Source organism: Thalassophryne amazonica, chromosome 3, assembly GCF_902500255.1.
Source record: "Thalassophryne amazonica chromosome 3, fThaAma1.1, whole genome shotgun sequence".
NCBI classification, from domain to species: Eukaryota; Metazoa; Chordata; class Actinopteri; order Batrachoidiformes; family Batrachoididae; genus Thalassophryne; species Thalassophryne amazonica.
The window spans coordinates 98,517,651-98,540,083 of record NC_047105.1 but is presented as its reverse complement, the minus strand read 5'-3'; the positions used below and the strand labels follow the sequence as shown (position 1 = coordinate 98,540,083).

The 22,433-nt window shown below is 38.7% G+C and overlaps 1 protein-coding gene and 1 long non-coding RNA gene across 2 annotated transcripts in view; both read left to right on the top strand.

Moving 5' to 3' along the window:
* Positions 1-22,433, top strand: part of LOC117507809 (membrane-associated guanylate kinase, WW and PDZ domain-containing protein 1-like) — a 467,280-nt gene that overhangs the window by 264,004 nt on the left and 180,843 nt on the right. The gene's annotated exons all lie outside the window — the stretch shown is intronic.
* On the top strand, positions 1,367-15,676 carry LOC117507321. Its single transcript, XR_004559680.1, has 3 exons — positions 1,367-1,377; positions 7,357-7,362; positions 15,554-15,676. It is a non-coding gene; the product is annotated as an uncharacterized LOC117507321 (long non-coding RNA).

Sequence of the window (22,433 nt, the reverse complement as noted above, 5' to 3'; positions counted from 1 at the left end):
AATACACCTCAAAGACAAGATATTTAATTTTCAAATTGATCAACATATATATATATATACATATATGTGTGTGTGTGTGTGTGTGTGTGTGTGTGTGTGTGTGTGTGTGTGTGTGTGTGTGTATAAACATGCAAACTTACGGTATCGCCCAATTATGAAATCTACTGACGGTGTTGGGCTTGTAGTCAGACCTGTTCGCTTTTTTCACCTTCATGAAGAACTTGCTAACAGATGGTCCAGTTGTTAGCTGGTAAGCTTTCAATCTGTGTTTTTTTTCTGATGTTGTTTAGATATTTATGGAGTATGTTCGTATCCGACTTGGTTTTTCTAATCGTGTTTTTAATTTTCTAGTTTGTAATGAACCTGGTACACGATCCAGACCGATTGTCATAGTAATGGCATGATATGGTTTAAAATATCAGACCGGAAATCAGCCAACCAGAGCGTGCGTAGCATCATAGCCATATAATAATGTGTTTTAAGATCACAACTTGGTCATTCAGGGATTTTTTTTTTTTTCCCAACAGAACAAAACTACTACTATTAAAAAATAAATAAATAAATAAATAAATCACATGTCAGCAACAAAAAAAGTCACTAGATACTTTTATTTGGTGATTTTAAACAGCATCATTAGTGCCTTTAACATTTTCCTGCGTGCTGCTGTATAATGAAAAAGGTGACTGTATAAATAAGTGAGGAGAAAGGTAACCCTTTAATCCGTGTTAGTGTTGCTTTTTCAATGGATGTAATATCATCAGCAGTAACATACATGCGTGGGAGGGTCAGTGTGGTTGTTGAAGAATATGCCAGATTAGATAACCACTGCTTGAAGAACGGCTCAACCCAACAAAATAAGGTAGTTCCAGAAGCCAAAATGATGTAAATGTTGATGCATTTTGCCTTCTTTTTTATATAAATTATTTTCATGTTCTTTTCTCATACTTTATTTTTCACTTGCTTTTCTGTGTTGCTCCTTTCTGAGATCTCCCTGAGGACCCATTCTGCATAGGCAAAGCTGCACATCAGTTGCCGACTTCTCTTGTCCATATTGACAAATTTAAATTTTGAATTATTTCAAAACCCCTGAGGTCAGAAAGAGTTCCTCCTCTTAGTTTGTCCAGTAAACAGTGGAAAGAAACCAACTTAATGTAGTGCTGTTACTGCATGTAATGTCACTACAGGAGAGAAAGAAATAACTTGCATCAGAAGAAATGCCAGGATGACTTCTTTTTTCTTTTTTTTTTTTAAGATATTTGTTGTGATGACTGGATTTAATCTTTGATCGAAGAGGAAGGATATATGCATTTGGAATATCAACTTTAATTTCACAGTTCTGGGATTAAATTCCATTGTAGATCGTGTTTGAACAATAACGTCCAAAGACAGATATTTCTACATATTTCAGTTAAACTAATAGTCATGTTTACTATTTTACCTCTGAGGCTCTGTTGGTGTTTTGGAGTCCTCAAAAAAAGGAAGAAATCTGGTACTAACATGAAGGAAGTATACCAGTCTGGTGTACTTGAATGCTTCAATTGCAGAGTCAAGAAAGAGGTGAGATTTAAAGATGGAGAAGAAGGACTGAGCCAAAATGGTACACTGCACCAACACACTGGATCTTTTGAAGATGTTGAGCACGACCACCCTGCATGTTCCAGCCATGAACCCAGAGTCATCCAAGGAGTCAAACCCAAGTTTGTCACTGTGATGGAAACTGTAAAATGTAGGTCACTGCTAAAATGCAAGGCCAGCCCTGGGGGACATGTCGGCCCAGGGTGCTGTGCTGCTTTGGGAGAACAAAAGTGTAGCAAATAAACACATTTTTCACACGTGGATATTTTTAGAATCTGGATTGTGGCTGCATGCTTGCCTGTACAGCTTCCTTTTGCATGTTTCATGTTTCATGTGTTTTGAAACAGCTGTGTATAAAAAAAGTAGATTTCTAATTTAAAGACATTTTTTGTTGGAGTATTTTTTTCTCTCTCTCTTTAGTTCAAGTTCAGTTGTTGCCACACTTTTTTTTTCTTTTCTAGTAATATGTCTGTCCTGTCGCTCTACAAAATCCAGCATGGCTAAATTGACTATTTTGCATCTCGGTCTTTCTTTGAGCTGTTTAAAGTGTTTTACTGATGCATAAATGAATACTGCGTCATTTTGGTCTTTCTTACACTGCAGTCAAATCAAATGTTGATGGAATTGTTCCTTTGGCTTTGCAAATGTCAACCTTTCTCTGAGTCTGGCCTTCCACTCAAAGGGTAGACATTCCCTTAAAATTGTCTTCCATCAATTAATTATGGACAAAGCTCTGATTTGACTGTCAGTGAACATTAATTGTGCTTGAAAAAGAATGAAGAGCATCTGCATTAAAGCGGTCAATTTGTCTCAGAGTGTTTACATCATGAGGACTCTGTGAGTTGGTCAATGCTGTGGTAATGATCCAGTTATGCTGTTGATTCATTTTGTTGAATTATAGAGAACCTCAACATTGAACAGTGGGTAGAAAGATGACCCTTGAATAAGAAATATTTCCAAAGGTCATACTGAAATAATAATACTTTTACCCTTCCACTCTACTTGTCTGTGTAATTGGGCAAGACACTTCATCTGCATTGTCCTCATCCACTCATTTGTTTAACTGGTGCAAGCCTAGGCTGGGGAAAGTAGCCTGCGGTGGATTAGTATCCCATCCAGGCAAAGTTGCAGACCTTCTGCTGCTGAGAATTACAAGGACACAGGCACGTAGTGTGACCGAAAATCAAACCCATGCTTTGTATTCTAACTCCTGTCCCACTGATCTATTTTCTCTGCCATGTATACTCATAAATACTCATTTATACATTAATCACATATCAGTCATATAAAGAACATACCAGTAGTAGTGCTTCAGTCTTGAATACAAGGACGATGTAGTGGGCACAGTAAAGCTGGTCATTGTTGTTTGATGTAGGTGGTTAGGTAGTCCAGGAACATAGAGTGTGGGGCAGCTGCTGTTGCTCTTACTGGCTGGGGGTGGGCTTAATACTATTTTTATAGCACTACAGAATTTGTGACAAATGAACCGAATGGTGGAAAGAGACAATACAACATGATGTGCTCATATGGTCTGAGCAATATAGCAGGTAGAACTGCAGTACATCACCTTGTACTTAATGGTAGCTGTGCCAAAAGCAGACTTTTTGGACACAAGTCTTGTCTGTCTCGATGAAGCCAGACAGCAGTGATGACAATGACAGAGTTTTATTCGGCACACAAAATATTCAAATAGAAAAAAAAAAGAACAATTCCACAAAGCATAAACAAAACTAGTGAGTCCGAAAGGGTGTGGGCTGAAGCAAAGCTTATTAGCGCCCACCCCTGCTAGTACAAGTCCATCAATTCTAATCAGTCATATTTACATAAATACAAATTCACTACTACATGTCGACACACAGACATACACATCAATATACTATTCACTTATAATTATATTTATATAGTACCAGATCACAAGAAAGTCAAATCAAGGCACTTTACGCAAGTAAGGACTAACCTTACCAACCAACCCCCAGAGCAAGCACTAGGCAACTGTGGTGAGGAAAAACTCCCTATAAGGAAGAAACCTCAAGCAGACCAGGCTCTTGCGGGTGACCCTCTGCTTGGGCTGTGCCATATATACCTATATACACTCAACAAAAATATAAACGCAACACTTTTGGCTTTGCTCCCATTTTGTATGAGATGAACTCAAAGATCTAAAACTTTTTCCACATACACAATATCACCATTTCCCTCAAATACTGTTCACAAACCAGTCTAAATCTGTGATAGTGAGCACTTCTCCTTTGCTGAGATAATCCATCCCACCTCACAGGTGTGCCATATCAAGATGCAGATTAGACACCATGATTAGTGCACAGGTGTGCCTTAGGCTGTCCACAATAAATGTATATATATACATATATATATACATACATATACACGGTCACTTATATACATATAGACATATACACCTACCCATATCTATATATCTACATACGCATATACATACCCACACATTCAAATATACAATAAATCCCACTTATAAATTGAACATTCCCTATAAATCAAATTATATTTGCTTCTTTATGATATTTAGACATGATGTTCTTTTTGAGTAGTTTCTTAAGTCTTACTAAGGTACCACTCATTCTAACCTCTGTTGAACATTCGTTCCATTTCTTCACCCCAACCACATACACAAAAACCCTTTATTTGTTCTTACTGGTGGTTTGCACAACCTCTTAAACTATATCTGGATTCCCTCAACCTGAACAGACTCTGGACATGTCTCCGTAAGGCTTGGTTTTTCGCTTGAAACAAAGTTTGAATTGTAATGTAATCGACCAAATCTATAAATTTGTTGGTTCACGATAATGTTTATTGCAGATGATTCGTATGGCTCGTTTTTGCAAAAGGAATATTGGATTGGTGTTTGATTTGTAAGTGTTTCCCCATGACTCAACACAATATGTCATATATGGTACCATCAGAGAATGATATAAAGTAAGTAACCCTTCTTGTGGCAGTACGTCTGGCTTTATACAAAATGGCTATAGTTTTTGACAATTTTAATTTCACATAATTTATATGTGGTTTCCAGCTAAGTTTATTATCAATTATAACACCTAAAAATTTATTCTCTCTTATTAACTCAATTTCCTTATTGTTTATAGTTACATTTTTACATTTGGGTGCCTGTTTATTTCCAAATATAATACATTTGGTTTTCCCAAGGTTGAGTGACAACTTATTAGCGTCAAACCAAACCTTAAATTTTTCCAGTTCTTTCTCCACTATGTCCAGAGGCTGTTCAAGATTTTCACCGCTACAGAACACAGTTGTATCATCCGCAAAAAGGACACATCTCAGTGAACTCGACGCCCAACTTATATCATTTATATAGATTATAAACAACAAAGGACCCAGCACTGAGCCCTGCGGCACCCCAATTTGAGAAGGAAATTTACCAGTACTTAGTGACATATTGCAAATGTAATTGAATGGTTTTACTATACAATCAATAACTTTTTTTAATAAAGCCATATCCAAATGATTAAAATCAGTCGATTTCTTACTTTTTGAACCATGAACCAGATCAAGTATTTCCCTTTCGTGAGTACCACCAATGAACATTGAAACAGATTTGTTAAACGTTGAATTATTTACCCAGAAGTTATTAGTTGGTGAGTCAATTTTACTGGCAAGATTTTTACCCACATTAACGAAGTATTCATTAAAGTGTTCAGCAATAGACTCGCAACTTCTATACATATTTTTTCCACACCACTTGAGTGTTTGATGAAACTGTGCAGGGTTCTCGCCAGTACAGTTGAGCATAGGGGGCCCCTATGCTGTGATTTGGATCCCCTATGCTGTGCTTTGGGCCCCTATGCTGTGATATGGATTCCCTATGCTGTGCTTTGGGCCCCTATGCTGTGATTTAACCAGCAGTAGCCCAATATTACAGGTACATTTATACTGTGCTTACGTGTTTAGTCTGCGCTTGCGCTACAGCCCTGCACTTTGTTCACGTGAGTCAGACATGAGAAGCTTGCTCTTTCCTTCTCAAATTATGTTATAATTGCATATTCAACAGTTCAAAATTTTTAAATATCCCAGGGGAGAAATCCCCGATTAAAGAGGACTTCACATTTGTAACATAAACAAAAATGTGCACCCTCAGTAGGCTCTGTTTAACATTGTAGTACATATGCCAGGCCTGTGTGTGGTGCTGTAATGTCCCCAGAAAAAAAAAAAAAACAGTTATGCATATGTTCCCATCCTCTCCATTTTTTGTGGAAGCTTTAAAGTCACATTCAGGCTTGGCATGTGTACAGTTGTATGCAAAAGTTTGGGCACCCCTGATAATTTTCATAATTTTCTTTTATAAATCATTGGTTGTCTGAATCAGAAATTTCAGTTAAATATATCATATAGCAGACAAACACACTGATATTTGAGAAGTGAATGAAATGAAGTTTCTAGTATTTACAGAAAGTGTGCAATAATTATTTAAACAAAATTAGGCAGGTGCATAAATTTGGGCACATTCTTGTCATTTTATTGATTTGAATACATTTAGCACTAATTATTGGAGCACAAAATTGGTTTGGTAAGCTCATTGACCCTTGACCTCCTTAGGTGAATCCAATCATGAGAAAGGGTATTTAAGGTGGCCATTTACAAATGTTTCCCCTCTTTGCATCTCTTCTAAAGAGTGGCAACATGGGGCCCTCTAAACAACTCCCAAATGACCTGAAAACAAAGATTGTTCAACAACATGGATTAGTGGAAGGGTGCAAAACATTATCTCAGAGATTTCAGCTGTCAGTTTCCACTGTGAGGAACATAGTGAGGAAATGGAAGACCACAGGCACAGTACTAGTTAAGGCCCAAATTGGCAGGCCAAGAAAAATCTCAGATAACCTAACACGAAGGATGGTGAGAAGAGTCATAGTCAACCCACAGACCTGATCCAAAGACCTACAACATGATCTTGCTGCAGATAGTGTCTCTGTGCATCGGTCAACTATACAGCACACTTTGCACAAGGAGATGCCAGCTTCATTTTGGAATAAGGTGCTGTGGACTGATGAAACTAAAATTGAGTTATTTGGACATACCAAGGGGCAGTATGCATGGCAGAAAAAGAACACAGCATTCCAAGAAAAACACATACTACCTACAGTAAAATTTGGAGGTGGTTCCATCATGCTATCTGGCTGTCTGGCCAGTGTAGGTCCTGGGAATCTTGTTAAAGTTGAGGGTCACATGGATTCCAGTCAATATCAGCAGATTCGTCAGAACAATGTTAATTAATCAGTGGCAAAGTTGAAGTTGCTCAGGGGTTGGATCTTTCAACAAGACAATGACCCTAAACTGCTCAAAATCTACTAAGGCATTCATGCAGAGGAACAAGTACAACATTATGGAATGGCCATCTCAGTCCCCAGACCTGATTATTATTGAAAATCTGTGGTGTGATTTTAAGCGGGCTGTCCGTGCTCAGAAACCAACAAACTTGAGATGTTTTGTAAAGAAGAATGGTCCAAAATACCTTCAACCAGAATCCAGACTCTCATTGGAAGCTATAGGAAGTGTTTAGAGGCTGTTATTTCTGCAAAAGAAGGATCTACTAAATATTGATGTATTTTTTCTTTTGGGGTGCCCAAATGTATGCACCTGCCTACTTTTGTTTAAAGAATTATTGCACACTTTCTGTAAATCCTATAAACTTCATTTGACTTCTCAAATATCACTGTGTTTGTCTGCTATATGATATATTTAACTGAAATTGCTGATCCGGGGTGCCCAAACTTTTACATACAACTGTAGTACAGTGTTTTTGAAAACGGAAGAGATGGTCCTGCAAGATATTCATATATAGCAATATATATTGCTATGTGTATAAAAATTGCAATGCCTATTTTTTCCAACATCGTGCAGCCCTAGCTGTACATCAGTGTTACTTTTTGCTGACACATCAGAAACAATCATGGTATCAGACATGTAGAGGCTTTGTGATGGAATGCTGTGCATCACTCTACACTCTCAAATTGTAGGAAATGAAACTGTTTGGCTGAATTTACCTCTGCACTCAGGTGGCAGTTTTCAACCACAAAATTAAATAAATAAATAACTGGCTGACTGCAGACATGTTTATTTTGCACCAAACATCAAGAAATGGTGATAAATTTCAGATGCTAAGTCGCCATCTTTTATTGTTTACACTAGAGTAGCAGCAATTAATAGACTGACTTAAATTACTCAGCAACTGTTTTCATAATTGGTTACTTGTATAATTTTCTTTAAAACAATCCAAATTCGTTGACTTCAGCTTCTTAAATGTGGATGCTTGCTGCTTTGTCATACGAGCTGCTTTACTCCCATCTGGCAGTAAACTGAATGTCTTTAGGCTGTGAACAAAATAAGATATTTGTAGGTACCATTAATAGCATTGATTGACATTTTTCACCATTTTTTGACATTTTATGGCCCTGACACTAATCGACTAATCAAGAAAATATTGGCAGTTAATTGATTATGAAAATAATCACGAGTTACAACTCTAGTTTCCACTCCGTAAGCTTCAAACTCCTTCCTTCACCTCCTGTAGCAATACCGGCCAAACGTGAAAATGCACATACCCACAAACCCAACACTCCTCTGTGACAGTTTGTGTCTGACTCAACCCTCGGTTGGAATGCCTGAGGAAAAGGTGCCTCAGCATTCTGCCTGTCTCATCTGTGTGAAGAGAGAGTCGAGAAGCTAGAGGGAGTTATGCTGTTGACTTCCATATCTTTATACAAGAAGCTGACAACCATGCTGCTTAAAAATTATAAGCGCTTAATCAAGGAAAATTTAGTAGGCTGTATAAGCTCTGTTTCAGGAACACTGAGCTTTGCATTTGTGCCATCAATATTTTGTATTTTCCCAATAAAAATATAGAAGTTTCACATGGTACAGTGTTTTGATATGGCCATACTATGGTTCACTGGATACACAGTGTCTCCTCCAGTTGAAGCTTCAGAGTATCAAAGTTCATGTCTCTGTGTCATGGTTTGCTTAAGTGAGACACTGAACCTCACATTACTCTGTCATAGGTTTTTTTTTTTTTAATTCTGCATCCACTTCAACAGGTGGTCCCCAGTCTGTAGAAATCTCTGTTTGGGTTTGGTGGTCAAATTAGTACTCAAGCAAGTAGTTTGAAACCACATGGGAATGGAGACGGGCATGGTTATAAAATGCAAAGTTTCTGTTTGCACACACAACTTGTGTGTACATAGAATGATGACGAACCACATATTAAAAATTAATTAAATTAAAATACTCTATAAAATACTCTATAAACAAATACTACCTTTGTGAAAAGTTTCACATTCAATGTTTTGAATTTTGGCTGCTTTTAATTTTATAACAGTATGTTAGATACATGTTACCAGGAAAATTCTTCTGTATTACCTGTGCATAGAATGGGCAACTCAGCTAGTGTATAAATACAGTGAGGCAAATAAATTTTCCCACCTACAAAGAATGGAGAGGTCTGTAATTTTTATCATAGGTACACTGAGAGACAGAATCTAAAAAAAAAAATAAATAAAAAAATCACATTGCATAATTTTTAAATAATTAATATGCATTTTGTGCATGAAATAAGTAGTCATGCGTGTTTTGGGGCCGAAATATGATACTCTCACTGTCAAAGCAACATCCCGTTCTGCGCTAATCAAAGCAGCAGCAATGTCAGCGTGGATGGCGCCGCACCGCGGAGGAAGGGACTGTGTGAATTTTCACTCCTCTCCGCTCCGTTTCCTACTTGCATGAGCCACGGTCCTTCTCCTCTCTGTCTTCATGGGAACATTGGCAGACCTTCCCCAAGTAGAGCAGGGTGTGGCTTTGTATTGAACCAGTGAAGCAATGAAGCAATGCTTCGATCTGCTGCTTCGGTTATTTGTTTTATTTCACTTTATCTTAATTTTCCCCGCTAAAACCCTAAAGAGCATATATCTGTGAGTAATATTTACCTTTTTATGTTAAACCGACCTGTTATGGTCTTCTGAAACAGTTGATGTATTTTATAACTTAAAAACGGGACCGATGCTAATGCGTTAGCGTGTCTATGGTGTTTTCAATGTTAAAGTTAGCATTAAGTTGTAAAAGAGTCAAATGTATTACAAATTGTAATATTTTATTCATTCATTTTTCTTTATATATCAATAATAATAATAACAACAACAACAATAATACTAATAATAACTAATAAACAGTGCAATTACAATAGGGTCCTTGTAGGACTTTTTCCTACTCGGGCCCTAATAATGCCACAATACAGTTCTAGAGAAACAGACAAAAAGAATCTGATAAAACAAAACAGAAAAGATTAAACCAACTAACAAGGAACATAAATAAATAAATATAGAAATAAATGTTTCCTGTGAACACCTAGTGACTCTTACACCTCCACTTCATCCCTGTTTTATTTAAGTTTAATGACAATTTGTTTTGGTCAAACCACATCTCAGCTGTGTTTTTACATAAGAAAAAAATAAAATGCAGTAAACTGCACATTTGTGTCTTTTTTCATGAAAATATCTTATTAAATATAATTTATTACACTTTAGCCAGGCCTTTAAAATACTTTTGTGGACTCTTGCTGTAATATGTTGTCAGTGGTTGACAGGGTCGGACTGGGAACAAATTTCGGCCCTGGCATTTTTCCTCTGGACCAGCCCACTATTGGCCCAACGAATCCACCCCCAAACACGCACACCCACCCGTCCATACCGAACCCCCAATGAACAAATACTAAACACCATGAACACACACCTAAACACACACTTTCACTGTCATTTCACCTTGATCATAGTACAAAACGCGGACCCGGCATCACGAGGGGGCGTCCTGATAACATTAAAAGCAATTACATATTTTGATGAAATTACAAGTTTAAATGACACACACACACACACACATACATATATATATATATATATATATATATATATATATATATATATAAAACATCATGAGGTTTATGTCACAGAAATCCTACTTTACAATCACACTGCAGTCATTGTTAAATTATTTCCTTTTGCATTTATAATAAACATTTGTATTTATTTAGTGTTTGTTTTTCTGGTTGAAATAAGATATAATCTACCAGACTTCAAAAAATATACAAGTTTCCATGTTATTTTATTTGTCTAAAAATAAATGTCTGAGGTTCCTTATGTTAAACAAGAAATTATCTAATCTGAAATAACAGGTGGTTTTAATTTACAGATGAAAGTTTTCTAAAGAACCATTTATTGATTTATTTACCTGTTTTAATTACAAGTGTTCTAAACTTTTTTTAACAGTACTCAGAAATTTTGAGGTAACAACAACAAAAACATTTCCAATGATTTTTCTTCAGAAAACTGCTCTCTAAATGAGCAGTCCTGTCACACGTTAATGTTTTGTACAGATCAGTGGTTTCTGCACCAGTCGGATTGGTTCAATCCATTTTGTAGAGATCAGTGGTTTCTGCCACGAGTCTTCCGTGTTTTGGCCTGACACGTCGTTCCTATTAGACAATGCGAAGGTACGTCACAGCTCAGAGTGTCGAAAGTTGGCGCATCTCATCTCGACAGAACACCAGCTCTGTGGTATGCAGGAGATCACTTGACCGAGGGTCTATACGTTCAAATAATAATAAAAAAAACATACTGTCATCACTCCTCACTCGTAGTCAGTCTCTTACAATGGTGCAGCGTAAATACACGAGCTTTCCAGGAGCGCACATCTCTTCCGGTGCGCACTTTTTTTTTTTTTTTTTTCTGGCGCCGGGTCTGACAAAACGGAAGCAAAAGCACACAAGCGGGAAAAAAGTTTTTGTGTCTCCAAAGTCAATCAATCAATCAACTTTTTTCTTGTATAGCGCCAAATCACAACAAACAGTTGCCCCAAGGCACTCAAAGTGTGTGTGTGTGTGTGAGAGAGAGAGAGAATGTGTAACCACTGCTAGGATTCACACAGCAGCAAATTAAGGAGCTGAAGTCCGTAGCTGTTGCATTTAAAGATTAACAAAAGTAAAGCACAGTTAATTAAGATAAAAGAAACGATTCCAACCTTGTATCAGTAGAAGAGCGGAGAGAAGTCCAGGCGCCGAGGACTCAATCCATTCACAGGGGCGGGAGCGGCCCCCTGCTCTTCCTGCAATCTGATTGGCCACCCTGTATGCTTCTCCATTGTCATTGGCTGTTGGTCATGTCAATCATTGTGCTCGATGTAAGTCTCCGTTGTGTGATCAAACGGAAACAAAACTGAAACCTAGAATAAGACTGTGCCGTGTATGAATCACTACAGAACTTTTATTTTGACACAAATTCAGGAAGTGGCTCTGCAGCTGCGCTGATTAAATGCTGTAGCTTCACCAATCATGGATTTTCCTCGTGTTGACAGCAGCGCGCGGTTCGAGAACACTGTATATTTCCATAATCTCTATAAATATGGGACGGCCGACGTTGATGTTGCGTGATAAAGGCCTTTTAATAATAACTCAATAATGGCAAACTCACATGTAAGTAAAGAATAAAAAACAATTAACTGAAAAAAATAAGCAACCAAGTAATCAATTACTAAAATAATCGTTAGTTGCAGCATTGTTTGTTTTACCAGTGAGAGCATTTTACCGATTATATGTGAATAAGCCAGTTTTGAATTTCTCAGTGTGCATGCCTTTTCAAAACGGGTGACAGTGTTACTTTGTGCACAGAACAACGATGTCAGTTGCTTTAGGCCCTAATTTTGTATTTGAATGAATGAATGAATGAATGAATGAGATTTATTCATTGTCATTACAAATGCAACAACAACGAAATCAAGTTTACAATCCAGTTACCTCAGAATACAGCAATTAACCCACAATTATTACTTGTTTACCGTAATAATGGCACACATCAAAATTAAATACAACACATATACATTTGACATTGTGTATGTGCTCTAAACTTGAAGCAGTCCGTCATCCGAATTGAGGCAAAGTGGGTGAAGGCCACAGCAAAAGTGAGTTGTGCCACCATCAGCTTGGAGGGGGGTGGCGTGAGCGGGGGCCGGGATGGGGTGTGTGGTAGGGAGCTGGAAGGGAGGGGGGAGAGAAATGGACCATGCTTCCAGTCTCTGTCCATGTGTGAGTCAGTTCTGTCCATGTCGGAGTTAAGATAAGGGCAGCCGAATGTTCACCAAGGCCATAGACATTCTTCTGGGGGAAAGCATCGGACATTTTGTCCTTCAGAGGCTGATAAGCCTGCCGTGTTTGTGGTTGAGCAGTGAAAAACACTTTTATAGTTTCACATGAACAAACCAGATCCCAAATTAAGAATATTCCCCGGTCTCTGAAATCTTCTGCAAGGTGCGCATCTGCTCCGAGATGTCATCCAACTTGTGTCTAAGTTCAATGGTTTGCGCAGTCTGAGAATGCATCACCTTGCCCAACTCATTAATCATGACGGACAGGTGAGGGGTCGTGGTTCCGGTGGCAGCCGTCTTGCCATTTTTCCGGTAGGTCAGGGCAGCACATAAGCCAAAAAGTACCAGCCCTCCTACCATGAAACCAAATAAAAATAAATCCTCGACGTCCTCCACAGAGAATGGCGCAAAGCATGCAACTCGCCACGTCTCCCAGGCGTCGAGAACATAGCCCGCAGGGTAGATTCCATCTGGGCACCTAGGGTCCCCCGGCCCTGATCTTCTTGTAGAAAAAATGGTGTCAATAGCATTCAGAGACCAGCTGATCAGCTCCATGGTTCATCCAATATAGTTTGAAGAATTCACAGTCTGGTGAAGTAGGGACTTTGAAGGTTGGAGCAGAGATAAGGGAGAGAGGAGGAGATGCATCCGCCCTCACCGGAGTCCCAAGCCGATTTTATTGACTGTACAACCAGTGACACAGCACCCTTTTGGCGCATTTACCAGAATAGAATCGATCAGAATACTACAGAAGACAAAGAATTTTTACTTGACAGTTTGAAGTGAGTCTTCTTTGTTTCAGAGGGCTTCATACCCATTAAAATTCACTAGAATATACAAAATTTAACTTGCTATTTTAAAAAATTTCTGGGGGAGATCCCCCAGAACCTCCATAATCAATAATGTTTTTTTTACTTGACAGTTTGAAGTGAGTTTTTTTTTTTGTTGTTGTTTCAGAGAGCTTCAAACCCATTAAAATTCACCAGAATATACTAAATTTGACTTGCTCTTTTAAAAATTTTCAAGGGGAGCACCCTCCCAGACCCCCCAGAGTCAAGACTACACCCTGCCCCCCAACACCCTTTTATGTACTTTTATGTTCAGGTTTTGCATTCTTTTTATGCTTTGTCTCTCTGTCTTCTTAGAGGCTATTTAGAATAGATTTGTGTACTGTATAATGTGTTTGTTGGATTTATTGAGGAAAATTGGGGAATTGGTGGCATTGATTTTTGCCTGACAGAATTATCCATGAGATCGAGTGGTTAGGGTTCAGATGGCATTGAACAGATGCTAACCTAGTTTGCTAACTGTTACAGTTGTCATGACTGCTCCAGTGGTGACTGCTTTGATCACCACTGACGTATGCAAGAAGAGAAAATGCAAACAAGAGGACGTCACTCCACAGTTGAAGTGATGAACACAACTAAACCTAAATGCTAGCGAACACAGAGATTCAACTATATTACCACTTAATACTTTCAAGATTATATGCAAATCAATCTAGTGACAAGGGGCACTGGCAACCTAACACAGTGGATATAAAGAGAATTAGGAGACAAGAGACAACACAAATCTAATCAAATGCTACTAAGTATAATATATTATACTGCAAAATCAATACCACAAGATTGGAACCAACACACTAGAACATGAAAATGCACAGATATACAGTGGGGAAAATAAGTATTTGACCCCCTGTCAATTTTGCAGGTTTTCCCACCTACAAAGAATGGAGAGGTCTGTAATTTTTACTGTAGGTACATTTCAACTGTGAGAGACAGAATCTAAAAAAAAAAAAAAAAAAAATCCAGAAAAATCACATGTATGATTTTTAAATAACTATTTGCATTTTATTGCATAAAATAAGGATTTGACCCCTTACCAACCAGCAAGAATTCTGGCTCTCACAGACCTGTTAGTTTTTCTTTAAAGGGGATAGAGAATCAAATCATCTTTTTCATGTTTTTGGTGTTAGTTCAGAGTCTCCCCGCTGTGGGGAAAACACACGAAGTGCCAGCAAGTTTCAGAACCTCTGTTTCAAGTAATTCTCCTTTTTTGAATTGCCGCCAGAAAATAGGCCAATTCATGTTTGACGGAAACATTGCGTCACATTTTCACCAATAGCCCCCCCACACACGCACACCAACACCCACCCCCTTTCACACACGCCCCTTCGAAATTAATTATTCATAAGGTTGTGCACACCCATTCCTACCACTGGAAGAGGAGCAATGACGAGCTACAGGTGTGCCTTCCCAGGCTGTCATAGCGGACTACGATCTTTCCATATTCTTCCCACGGAAAGCAATGTACGCGATCACTGGCTTTTATTCATTTTTAACCGCATCCCCAGGACATACAACCGCCGACTATTTCTTTGCTCTGCGCATTTCACGGAGGACTGTTTCACCAACTTTGCTCAATTTCGAGCTGGCTTCAGTCGGCATTTAATACTCAGTAGAGGGTGAGTTCCAACTTTGCGACAAAATCAACCCCAGCAATCAGTACAGCCTGTAAGTATCACATTTTCTTTTGTTTTAAATTTGTGTTGCGCTATATTCCTGTTGTAAGAATTGCACGTTAGAATGGCACGTTAGCTCTGGTTTGTTCCTCTAAAGGGAATGAGCTAACCCCTTAGCAGCTAGCTATTTTCATTATTATGCTGGCAGCAAGTAAGCCTGCAAAGGGCAGCTTGCTTATTTCAATGCATAACCTTTGGAAGTCACAGTAATTGAAGTAAAACAAAACAAATGAAGCCAAACTAAAATGGTATTACTACACAATAGGAGGGGGATTTGAGTAGCTTGACTAGATGTCCTCTTTTTCCCGGACATGTCCTACTTTTGAGACCTAAAAAAATGTCCGGGGGGAATTTCAAAATCGTCTGGGATTTTGTTCAACTGCCTCAAACATAATAACAGTGATCCCTCGCTATAACGCGGTTCACCTTTCGCGGCCTCGCATTTTCACAGATTTTTTTAGTCCAGTTTTGCATGTTTGTTTGTTTTTTTCCGTCCTCATCAAGCAGCCGGTCACAGCGCCGCGAAGGGAGAGCACGCGCATTGTGTTCTGCGTGTGTCTGTTTATAAGAACCTTCTCGCCCAGAAGAAAAAAGAGCGCCAACAACTACCAGTGATGCCGGTAACGGCACTGAGCTTTACAAAGACATTTTTATGCTTTTTTTCTCCGAGCCGCTAAAGTGTGAGTGCTTTCTTTTCAGTGAGAGCAAGGGCAGCCAATCAAACAACTGCAACCGATCAGCGCCAACACCTACGTGCATTTCATAATGCGGTTGCCAAATAAGCTCCAAAACGACGTCATTAAATGCAAACAAAGCATTCTAAACCCAGCATAGTAACATAGCTGTTTCAGAGAGCCTTTTAGGAAGGTTCTGAGCCATTACAGACCCAACCAATTTTTTTTGGGCTACATAATCACATCAGAACAACCTCTCTCTATCACCTTTAAGAAGCCCTCTTATTCTGCACTCTTTACCTGTATTAATTGCACCTGTTTGAACTTGTGTCCACCATAGCCAAGACCAAAGAGCTGTCTAAAGACACCAGGGACAAAACTGTAGACCTGCACAAGGCTGGGATGGGCTACAGGACAACAGGCAAGCAGCTTGGTAGAAGACAACAACTGTTATGATTATTTATTAGAAAGTGGAAGAAACACAAGATTAGAGCCCGACCGATATATCAGCCAGCCGATATTATCGGCCAATATAAGCCCTTTTCAAAGTACTCACTATCGGCCGAAATTTTGCTGATAGAACGCCGATAATTTCTCATAAACAGAACAGTTATGGAAATAATGTTTGTGTCGGCAATGTAAAATGTTCTTTCACCGTTTGCCCAGTAGATGGAGCACTGACTCCATTCAACTGAGAGCTGCTTACTAGAGGTGGGCGATATCGGGAATTTTGGTATTGATCCGATACTAAGTAAATGTAGGCCCAATATCGCTGATATCGATACTGATACCAATACTTTTTCATATTTAAGCTTCATAGATCCAAAGGATCCAAAAGACCTAGGATAGAATTTCGCCAAACATTGTACGTGACAACAAAATGCTTTATTATCACAATCAACATTTTTGTTTAAAAAAATATCACTCAACACAACTTAAAACAAAATCTCCTGAGGTAGAGGGCTGACAAACCACAATACAAGGGTGCACTGCTCCGTGTTGTGTGACACAGCGCAGCGCTGCTCTTACAGACAGAGGGTAGACTTTGATGAATCTGCATGTGCAGCAGTCAGTGCGTGCGGGAGAGAAAAAAAGCTCGAGTATCAATCTTTTTACACGAGGATCGTTCAATATCAATACCAGCGTTGGTATCGATATTATCAATATTAGGATCAATCCGCCCACCACGGCTGCTTATACCCTGCTTAAATGTGTTCATCACCGGCCCCCGTAGTTAACCGTCACACTGCTCTGATCGGCTGACAAAAGCATACAAGTAAGTTTATAAGGATGTTGTTTGTAATAACTTTTGCGATTACATTCACCCCACATTTCTCCCGTTTCAGTTCAACTCAGTTTGATTAACTCAGTTTATATAGTAATGTGTCAAATATGCTTCATTGCGTCGGTCACGCTTTTTATTAAGTCCACATTGTGTAGACCTTATTCCTAGCATGGAAAACTTTCGTTTACTGCTAAGAGGTTGAAACATTCAGATTCACTGGTCATCTGGAATGGTTGGAATTACTGCCGTTCGCCATTAATCCTCTGGGGCTGACGCCATTGGATATGACGGCTGGGACCAAGCTTTACTAAATTGAAAATAACTTTTTAATGATATGACACAGAAACTTACTCTTTTTTTGCTGAAAAGTTAACTCTGCGGACTTTCGATCCACCATCAGCCATCTTATCTTGGTACTCCTCATAGAAGATGTGTGATGACATGCGCAATGTGAGTGTCCAATCGGAATTGGTTCTCCGTCACATGGTTTTCCAAAATCCAATTGTAGGGCAGATTTACCTCACGTGATATGGCAAAGATCGTTTTCAGGAGTGATATCTTATTAGTTGGCCCGTTTGAATAGCCCCCTAACTGCTCTAATTGCATTTTTGCATTTTTTGAACTTGAAAATTCTTCTGTTATAAAGTTAATCAATATGAGCACAATGCTTCAGCTTTTAGCTCATACCTTTTTTGTTAAGGGTCCAAAAAAGAACATTTTAGTCATTAAAAAAAAAAAATAATAATATTGGCTGATTTATCGCTATCGGCAAATCAGCCGATTTATCGATTGTCTGCATTTTTTTCATCCAAATATCGTTATCGGCATCGGCCTCAAAAAATCCATATCGGTCGGGCTCTACACAAGATGACTGTCAATCTCCCTTGGTCTGGGATTCCATGCAAGATCTCACTTTGTGGGGTAAGGATGATTCTGAGAAAGCTCAGAACTACACAAGAGGACCTGGTCAATGACCTGAAGAGAGCTGGGACCACAGTCACAAAGATTACATTAGTAACACATGATGCTGTCATGGTTTAAAATCCTGCAGGGCAGCAAGGTCCCCCTGCTCAAGCCAGCACATGTCCAGGCCCGTTTGAAGTTCACCATTGACCATCTGGCTGATCCAGAGGAGGCATGGGAGAAGGTCATGTGGTCACATGAGACCAAAATAGATCTTTTTGCAATCAACTCCACTTACCATGTTTAGAGGATGAGAACAACCCCAAGAAAACCATCCCAAACATCATACTCTGCAAAGGGGACAGGAAGACTGCACCGTATTGAAGGGAGGATGGATGGGGTCATGTATTGCGAGGTTTTGGCAAACAACCTCCTTCCCTCAGTAAGAGCATTGAAGATGGGTCATGACTGGGTCTTCCAGCATGACAATGACCCCAAACACACAGCCAGGGCAACTAAGGAGGGGCTCTGTAAGAAGCATTTCAAGGTCCTGGAGTGGCCTGGCCAGTCTCCAGACCTGAACTCAGTAGAAAATCTTTGGAGGGAGCTGAAACTCCAAACCTGAAAGATCTAGAGAAGATCTGTATGGAGGAGTGGACCAAAATCCCTGTTGCAGTGTGTGAAAACTTGGTCAGTAACTATAGGAAATGTCTGACCTCTGTAATGGCAGACAAATGTTTCTGTACCAATTGTTAAGCTCTGTTTTTCTAGGGGGTCAAATACTTATTTTATGCAATAAAATGCAGATGAATTATTTAAAAATCATACAATGTGATTTTCTGGATTTTTTTTTTTTTTTTTTAGATTCTGTCTCTCACAGTTGAAGTGTACCTACGATAAAAATTACAGCCCTCTCCATTCTTTGTAGGTGGGAAAACCTAGAAAACTGACAGGGGGTCAAATACTTACTTTCCCCACTGTAGATGAACAAAGTATCTCAAAGTCTCCTTAACATGAGTGTGAAAGGATGAACTCCACAAATATATCAGGGAACAATGCAATTTAATTGACCACTTCTATGCTGTGGCTGCTGCTTCTGTTGTTGAGTCACTATGGCGCAATGTGCCTGGCCACTGGCCAGTGAGGCTTACCCTCTGGTGTTGAAAGCAGTAGCTGTCTCGTGTTGAAGCTGTATACATTATTTGTGCTGTACTGAGCCAATTATGTAGGTTTTCACATAGTATTATTATTATATTGTTCAGCATTTGTGATGAAAAAATACACAATAGTCTTTCATATGCCATCAAGGAATGAATATAATGATGTTGTGATTTTTAAATCTAGAGGAGACGTTTTTCAACAAGCCAGTATAAGTAAGATTGACAAGTACATGCATTTGTAGGCCTGATTGTGCAGCAGAGGCATGGGGGAAAATTGGTTTTGTTAGAAATTTCTTTTGTAGTACAAGCTTCTACATAGTATGAAAACAGCAGGCGGCCATGTTGTTTCATGCATATTCGTGATGAAGGAGAGAAGATACAGCTTGCAAATAAGAAACCATGAACTCAGCAGTTCAAATAACAGAAAGATAAGAATTTTCATTGCCTTTCTTGAGGAGAAACAAGGAAACTTTGGGAAAATGTGAAAAACCGGGCAGCCATTTAGTTGTATGTAAATTAGGCAGTGAAGGAGTAGAGATGCAGCATGCTAACAACAATATTTGAATTCTGCAGGTCAAACTATATAAGAATACATCTTTCATTTCTGTTTCTAATGCAAATACAAGTAAACTTGTGGGAAATTTGACAAAATGGGCGGCCATTTTGTTTTATGCAAATTAAAAGGTAAAAGAGTACAGATACAGCATGCCAACGGCAATTTTTGAGCTCAGCAGGTCAAAATGCATAAGAATCAGCCTGTTGTGTGTTTTCAACAGAAAATGCCTTGGGTAGTCTACTTATCTGAAAATAGAACCTAACTATGAACCTTTTTTAGGACAGAGACATTTCCTTGTTTACAAAATGCAACAAGAAACCACCAAAAACATAAAAGAAATTAATTTACTCATATTTGAAGTCAATCTTTGGCGTTCCCTGGCTTATTTTCAATTTCTGGTCCCAGTTAAGAAATCCTTACGTTATTTAACGTGGTGCTTTCTCAAATGTTTGATTCATGTCGTGACGGAACGTCCGCCTCTACCCGGAGCGTCCGCTAAAATAGGCGATAGCTTTCCAAACACTCCACGTTGCTGTCTTGGCTTTGAGGTGTTCAGCGGATATGTCCGTGACAGAGCTCCTCAGTGCTTGCCTCTTAGCTGGCTGCTAACTGCGGAAGAGACCTCGAACAGAGGCGTCTCACATTACAACACTTCTCGTCTCAGTGAGAGACAAACCTCAGTTCAGAACACCCCCTTCCCTCTCCTCCACGTACTCTGCAACAAACACAGCAGCAAAGCAGCACTTGTGGTTCACAGACATTTCACAGTTTTCCAGGATTAAAAAACTCCACAGGTTGTATTGGAAATTTCTGATCTGTGAATTACGTTGATATTGGAAGCGATTGGTCGGAGGAGTCCAAATCTCTACCATAGGCCAAATTTATATAATTTGTACCATCTACCATATATACCGCCCACCCCTACGTATTACTATTTATTTATATTATTATATTATTTATATTATTATTTATTTATATTATTAATGTTTTTACTGCTGTTTGTTAGTCTGTTTGTGAACAGCCTGGATCTCATAATTTTTTATATATCATTATGAATTCTTTGCTGAAGATTCTTATCCTGGTAGGCATGAAGTGATTCAGTTTTCAAGGTCAAAGGTCAAATTCAGGAAAAATCTTGGAAAATTGGAAACATCTCCATCATTAACATTGAACAAATGTTCAAAAATTCATAACTCTGTCAAGAAAGATCAAATTTCTTTCATATTTGAAAGCGTTGTATAGGAAGGTATCCTTTATTGACTGAAGGTTGATGCAGATCTGATCCAGGTTACAGATTTTGTGGCCATTTAAATTTAACATTGAAAACTCCATTTAATGTATATTTTACATTTTACCTGAATCAAATGGGCCCCAATTACTCTCATATTTGAAAGTGAGGTGCAGACTGGCACTCACTGTTGCCTGACAAAGTTACAGTTTTATGCTTGTTTGTCTATCTTCCAGTTATCAGTTGGAAACCAAGTGCCAAAAAGCAATGACAAATTGTGCATAGCAGAGATAACCAATTTTCTGTGAAAATTATCTGAAAGACTTCAAGTGCATGAACTAAATACATACTCCTGACATTTGATCACATTTAATTTAGCTTATGAAAAGCCACTTCTAACAGGACTTTGACCTTGAACTTTTTTTTCAAAGGTAAAATTTTGTGAAATTGGAAACTAGCGTTGGCGGAGGTTTGCGCTCTATGAGCACGGTGCTCTCTTCTATCTGAGAAAACCACCACTAACTGGGTTTTCCTTGGGTTTCACTTTGTAGTTTATTATGTCTGCCAAGGAAGTAATAAATTCATCTGCATTTATTTATTTGTCTGTCTCTTAGCAAGATCATGTCAAAACTACTCTACAGATTTTGATGAAATTTTCATCACAGATAGATATTAGACTAAGGAAGACTTCCTAAAATTTTGGAGGTGATCCAGATTCTGGATCAAGTTTCACTTCATATAAGCTTTGAAGAATTAAGTCAAAACTACTTAAGGGACTCTCACCAAATTTTCACCATGAACATATATTAGGCCATGCAAGACTCCAGTAAATTTTGGAGGTGATCCGAATTCTGGATCAAGATTTCACTTTATATACGCTTTGAATTATTACATCAAAACTACTTCATGGATTCTCACCGAATTTGCACCACAGTTAGACATTAGGGCATGGAAGACTTCACTGAATTTTAGAGGTGATACAGATCTCGAGTCTGAGTCTGGATCAAGATTTACTTTCATGTAGGCTTTGAAGGATTACTTCAAAACGACTTCACAGATTCTCAACAAAGTTACACCACAGATACATATTAGGGCATGGAAGACTCCATTGAATTTTGGAGGTGATCCGGATCGGGATTGGCGGATGTCAAAAATCTCTGATTGCTCTTGTTTTATTTTATTTTGTTCTCGCATTACTGTTCTCTCGCACTGTCTCACTCACTCTCACTGGGTTCAACATCATGTGATGTAACGTCATGTTGTCATTGCTTGAGGTGGAAAGGGAGCCATTTGTTTTGTTGCAGGTCATGTCCCTAAGGAGAACTGATTCATTTAGTGTTTTTTGTTTTAGAGTTT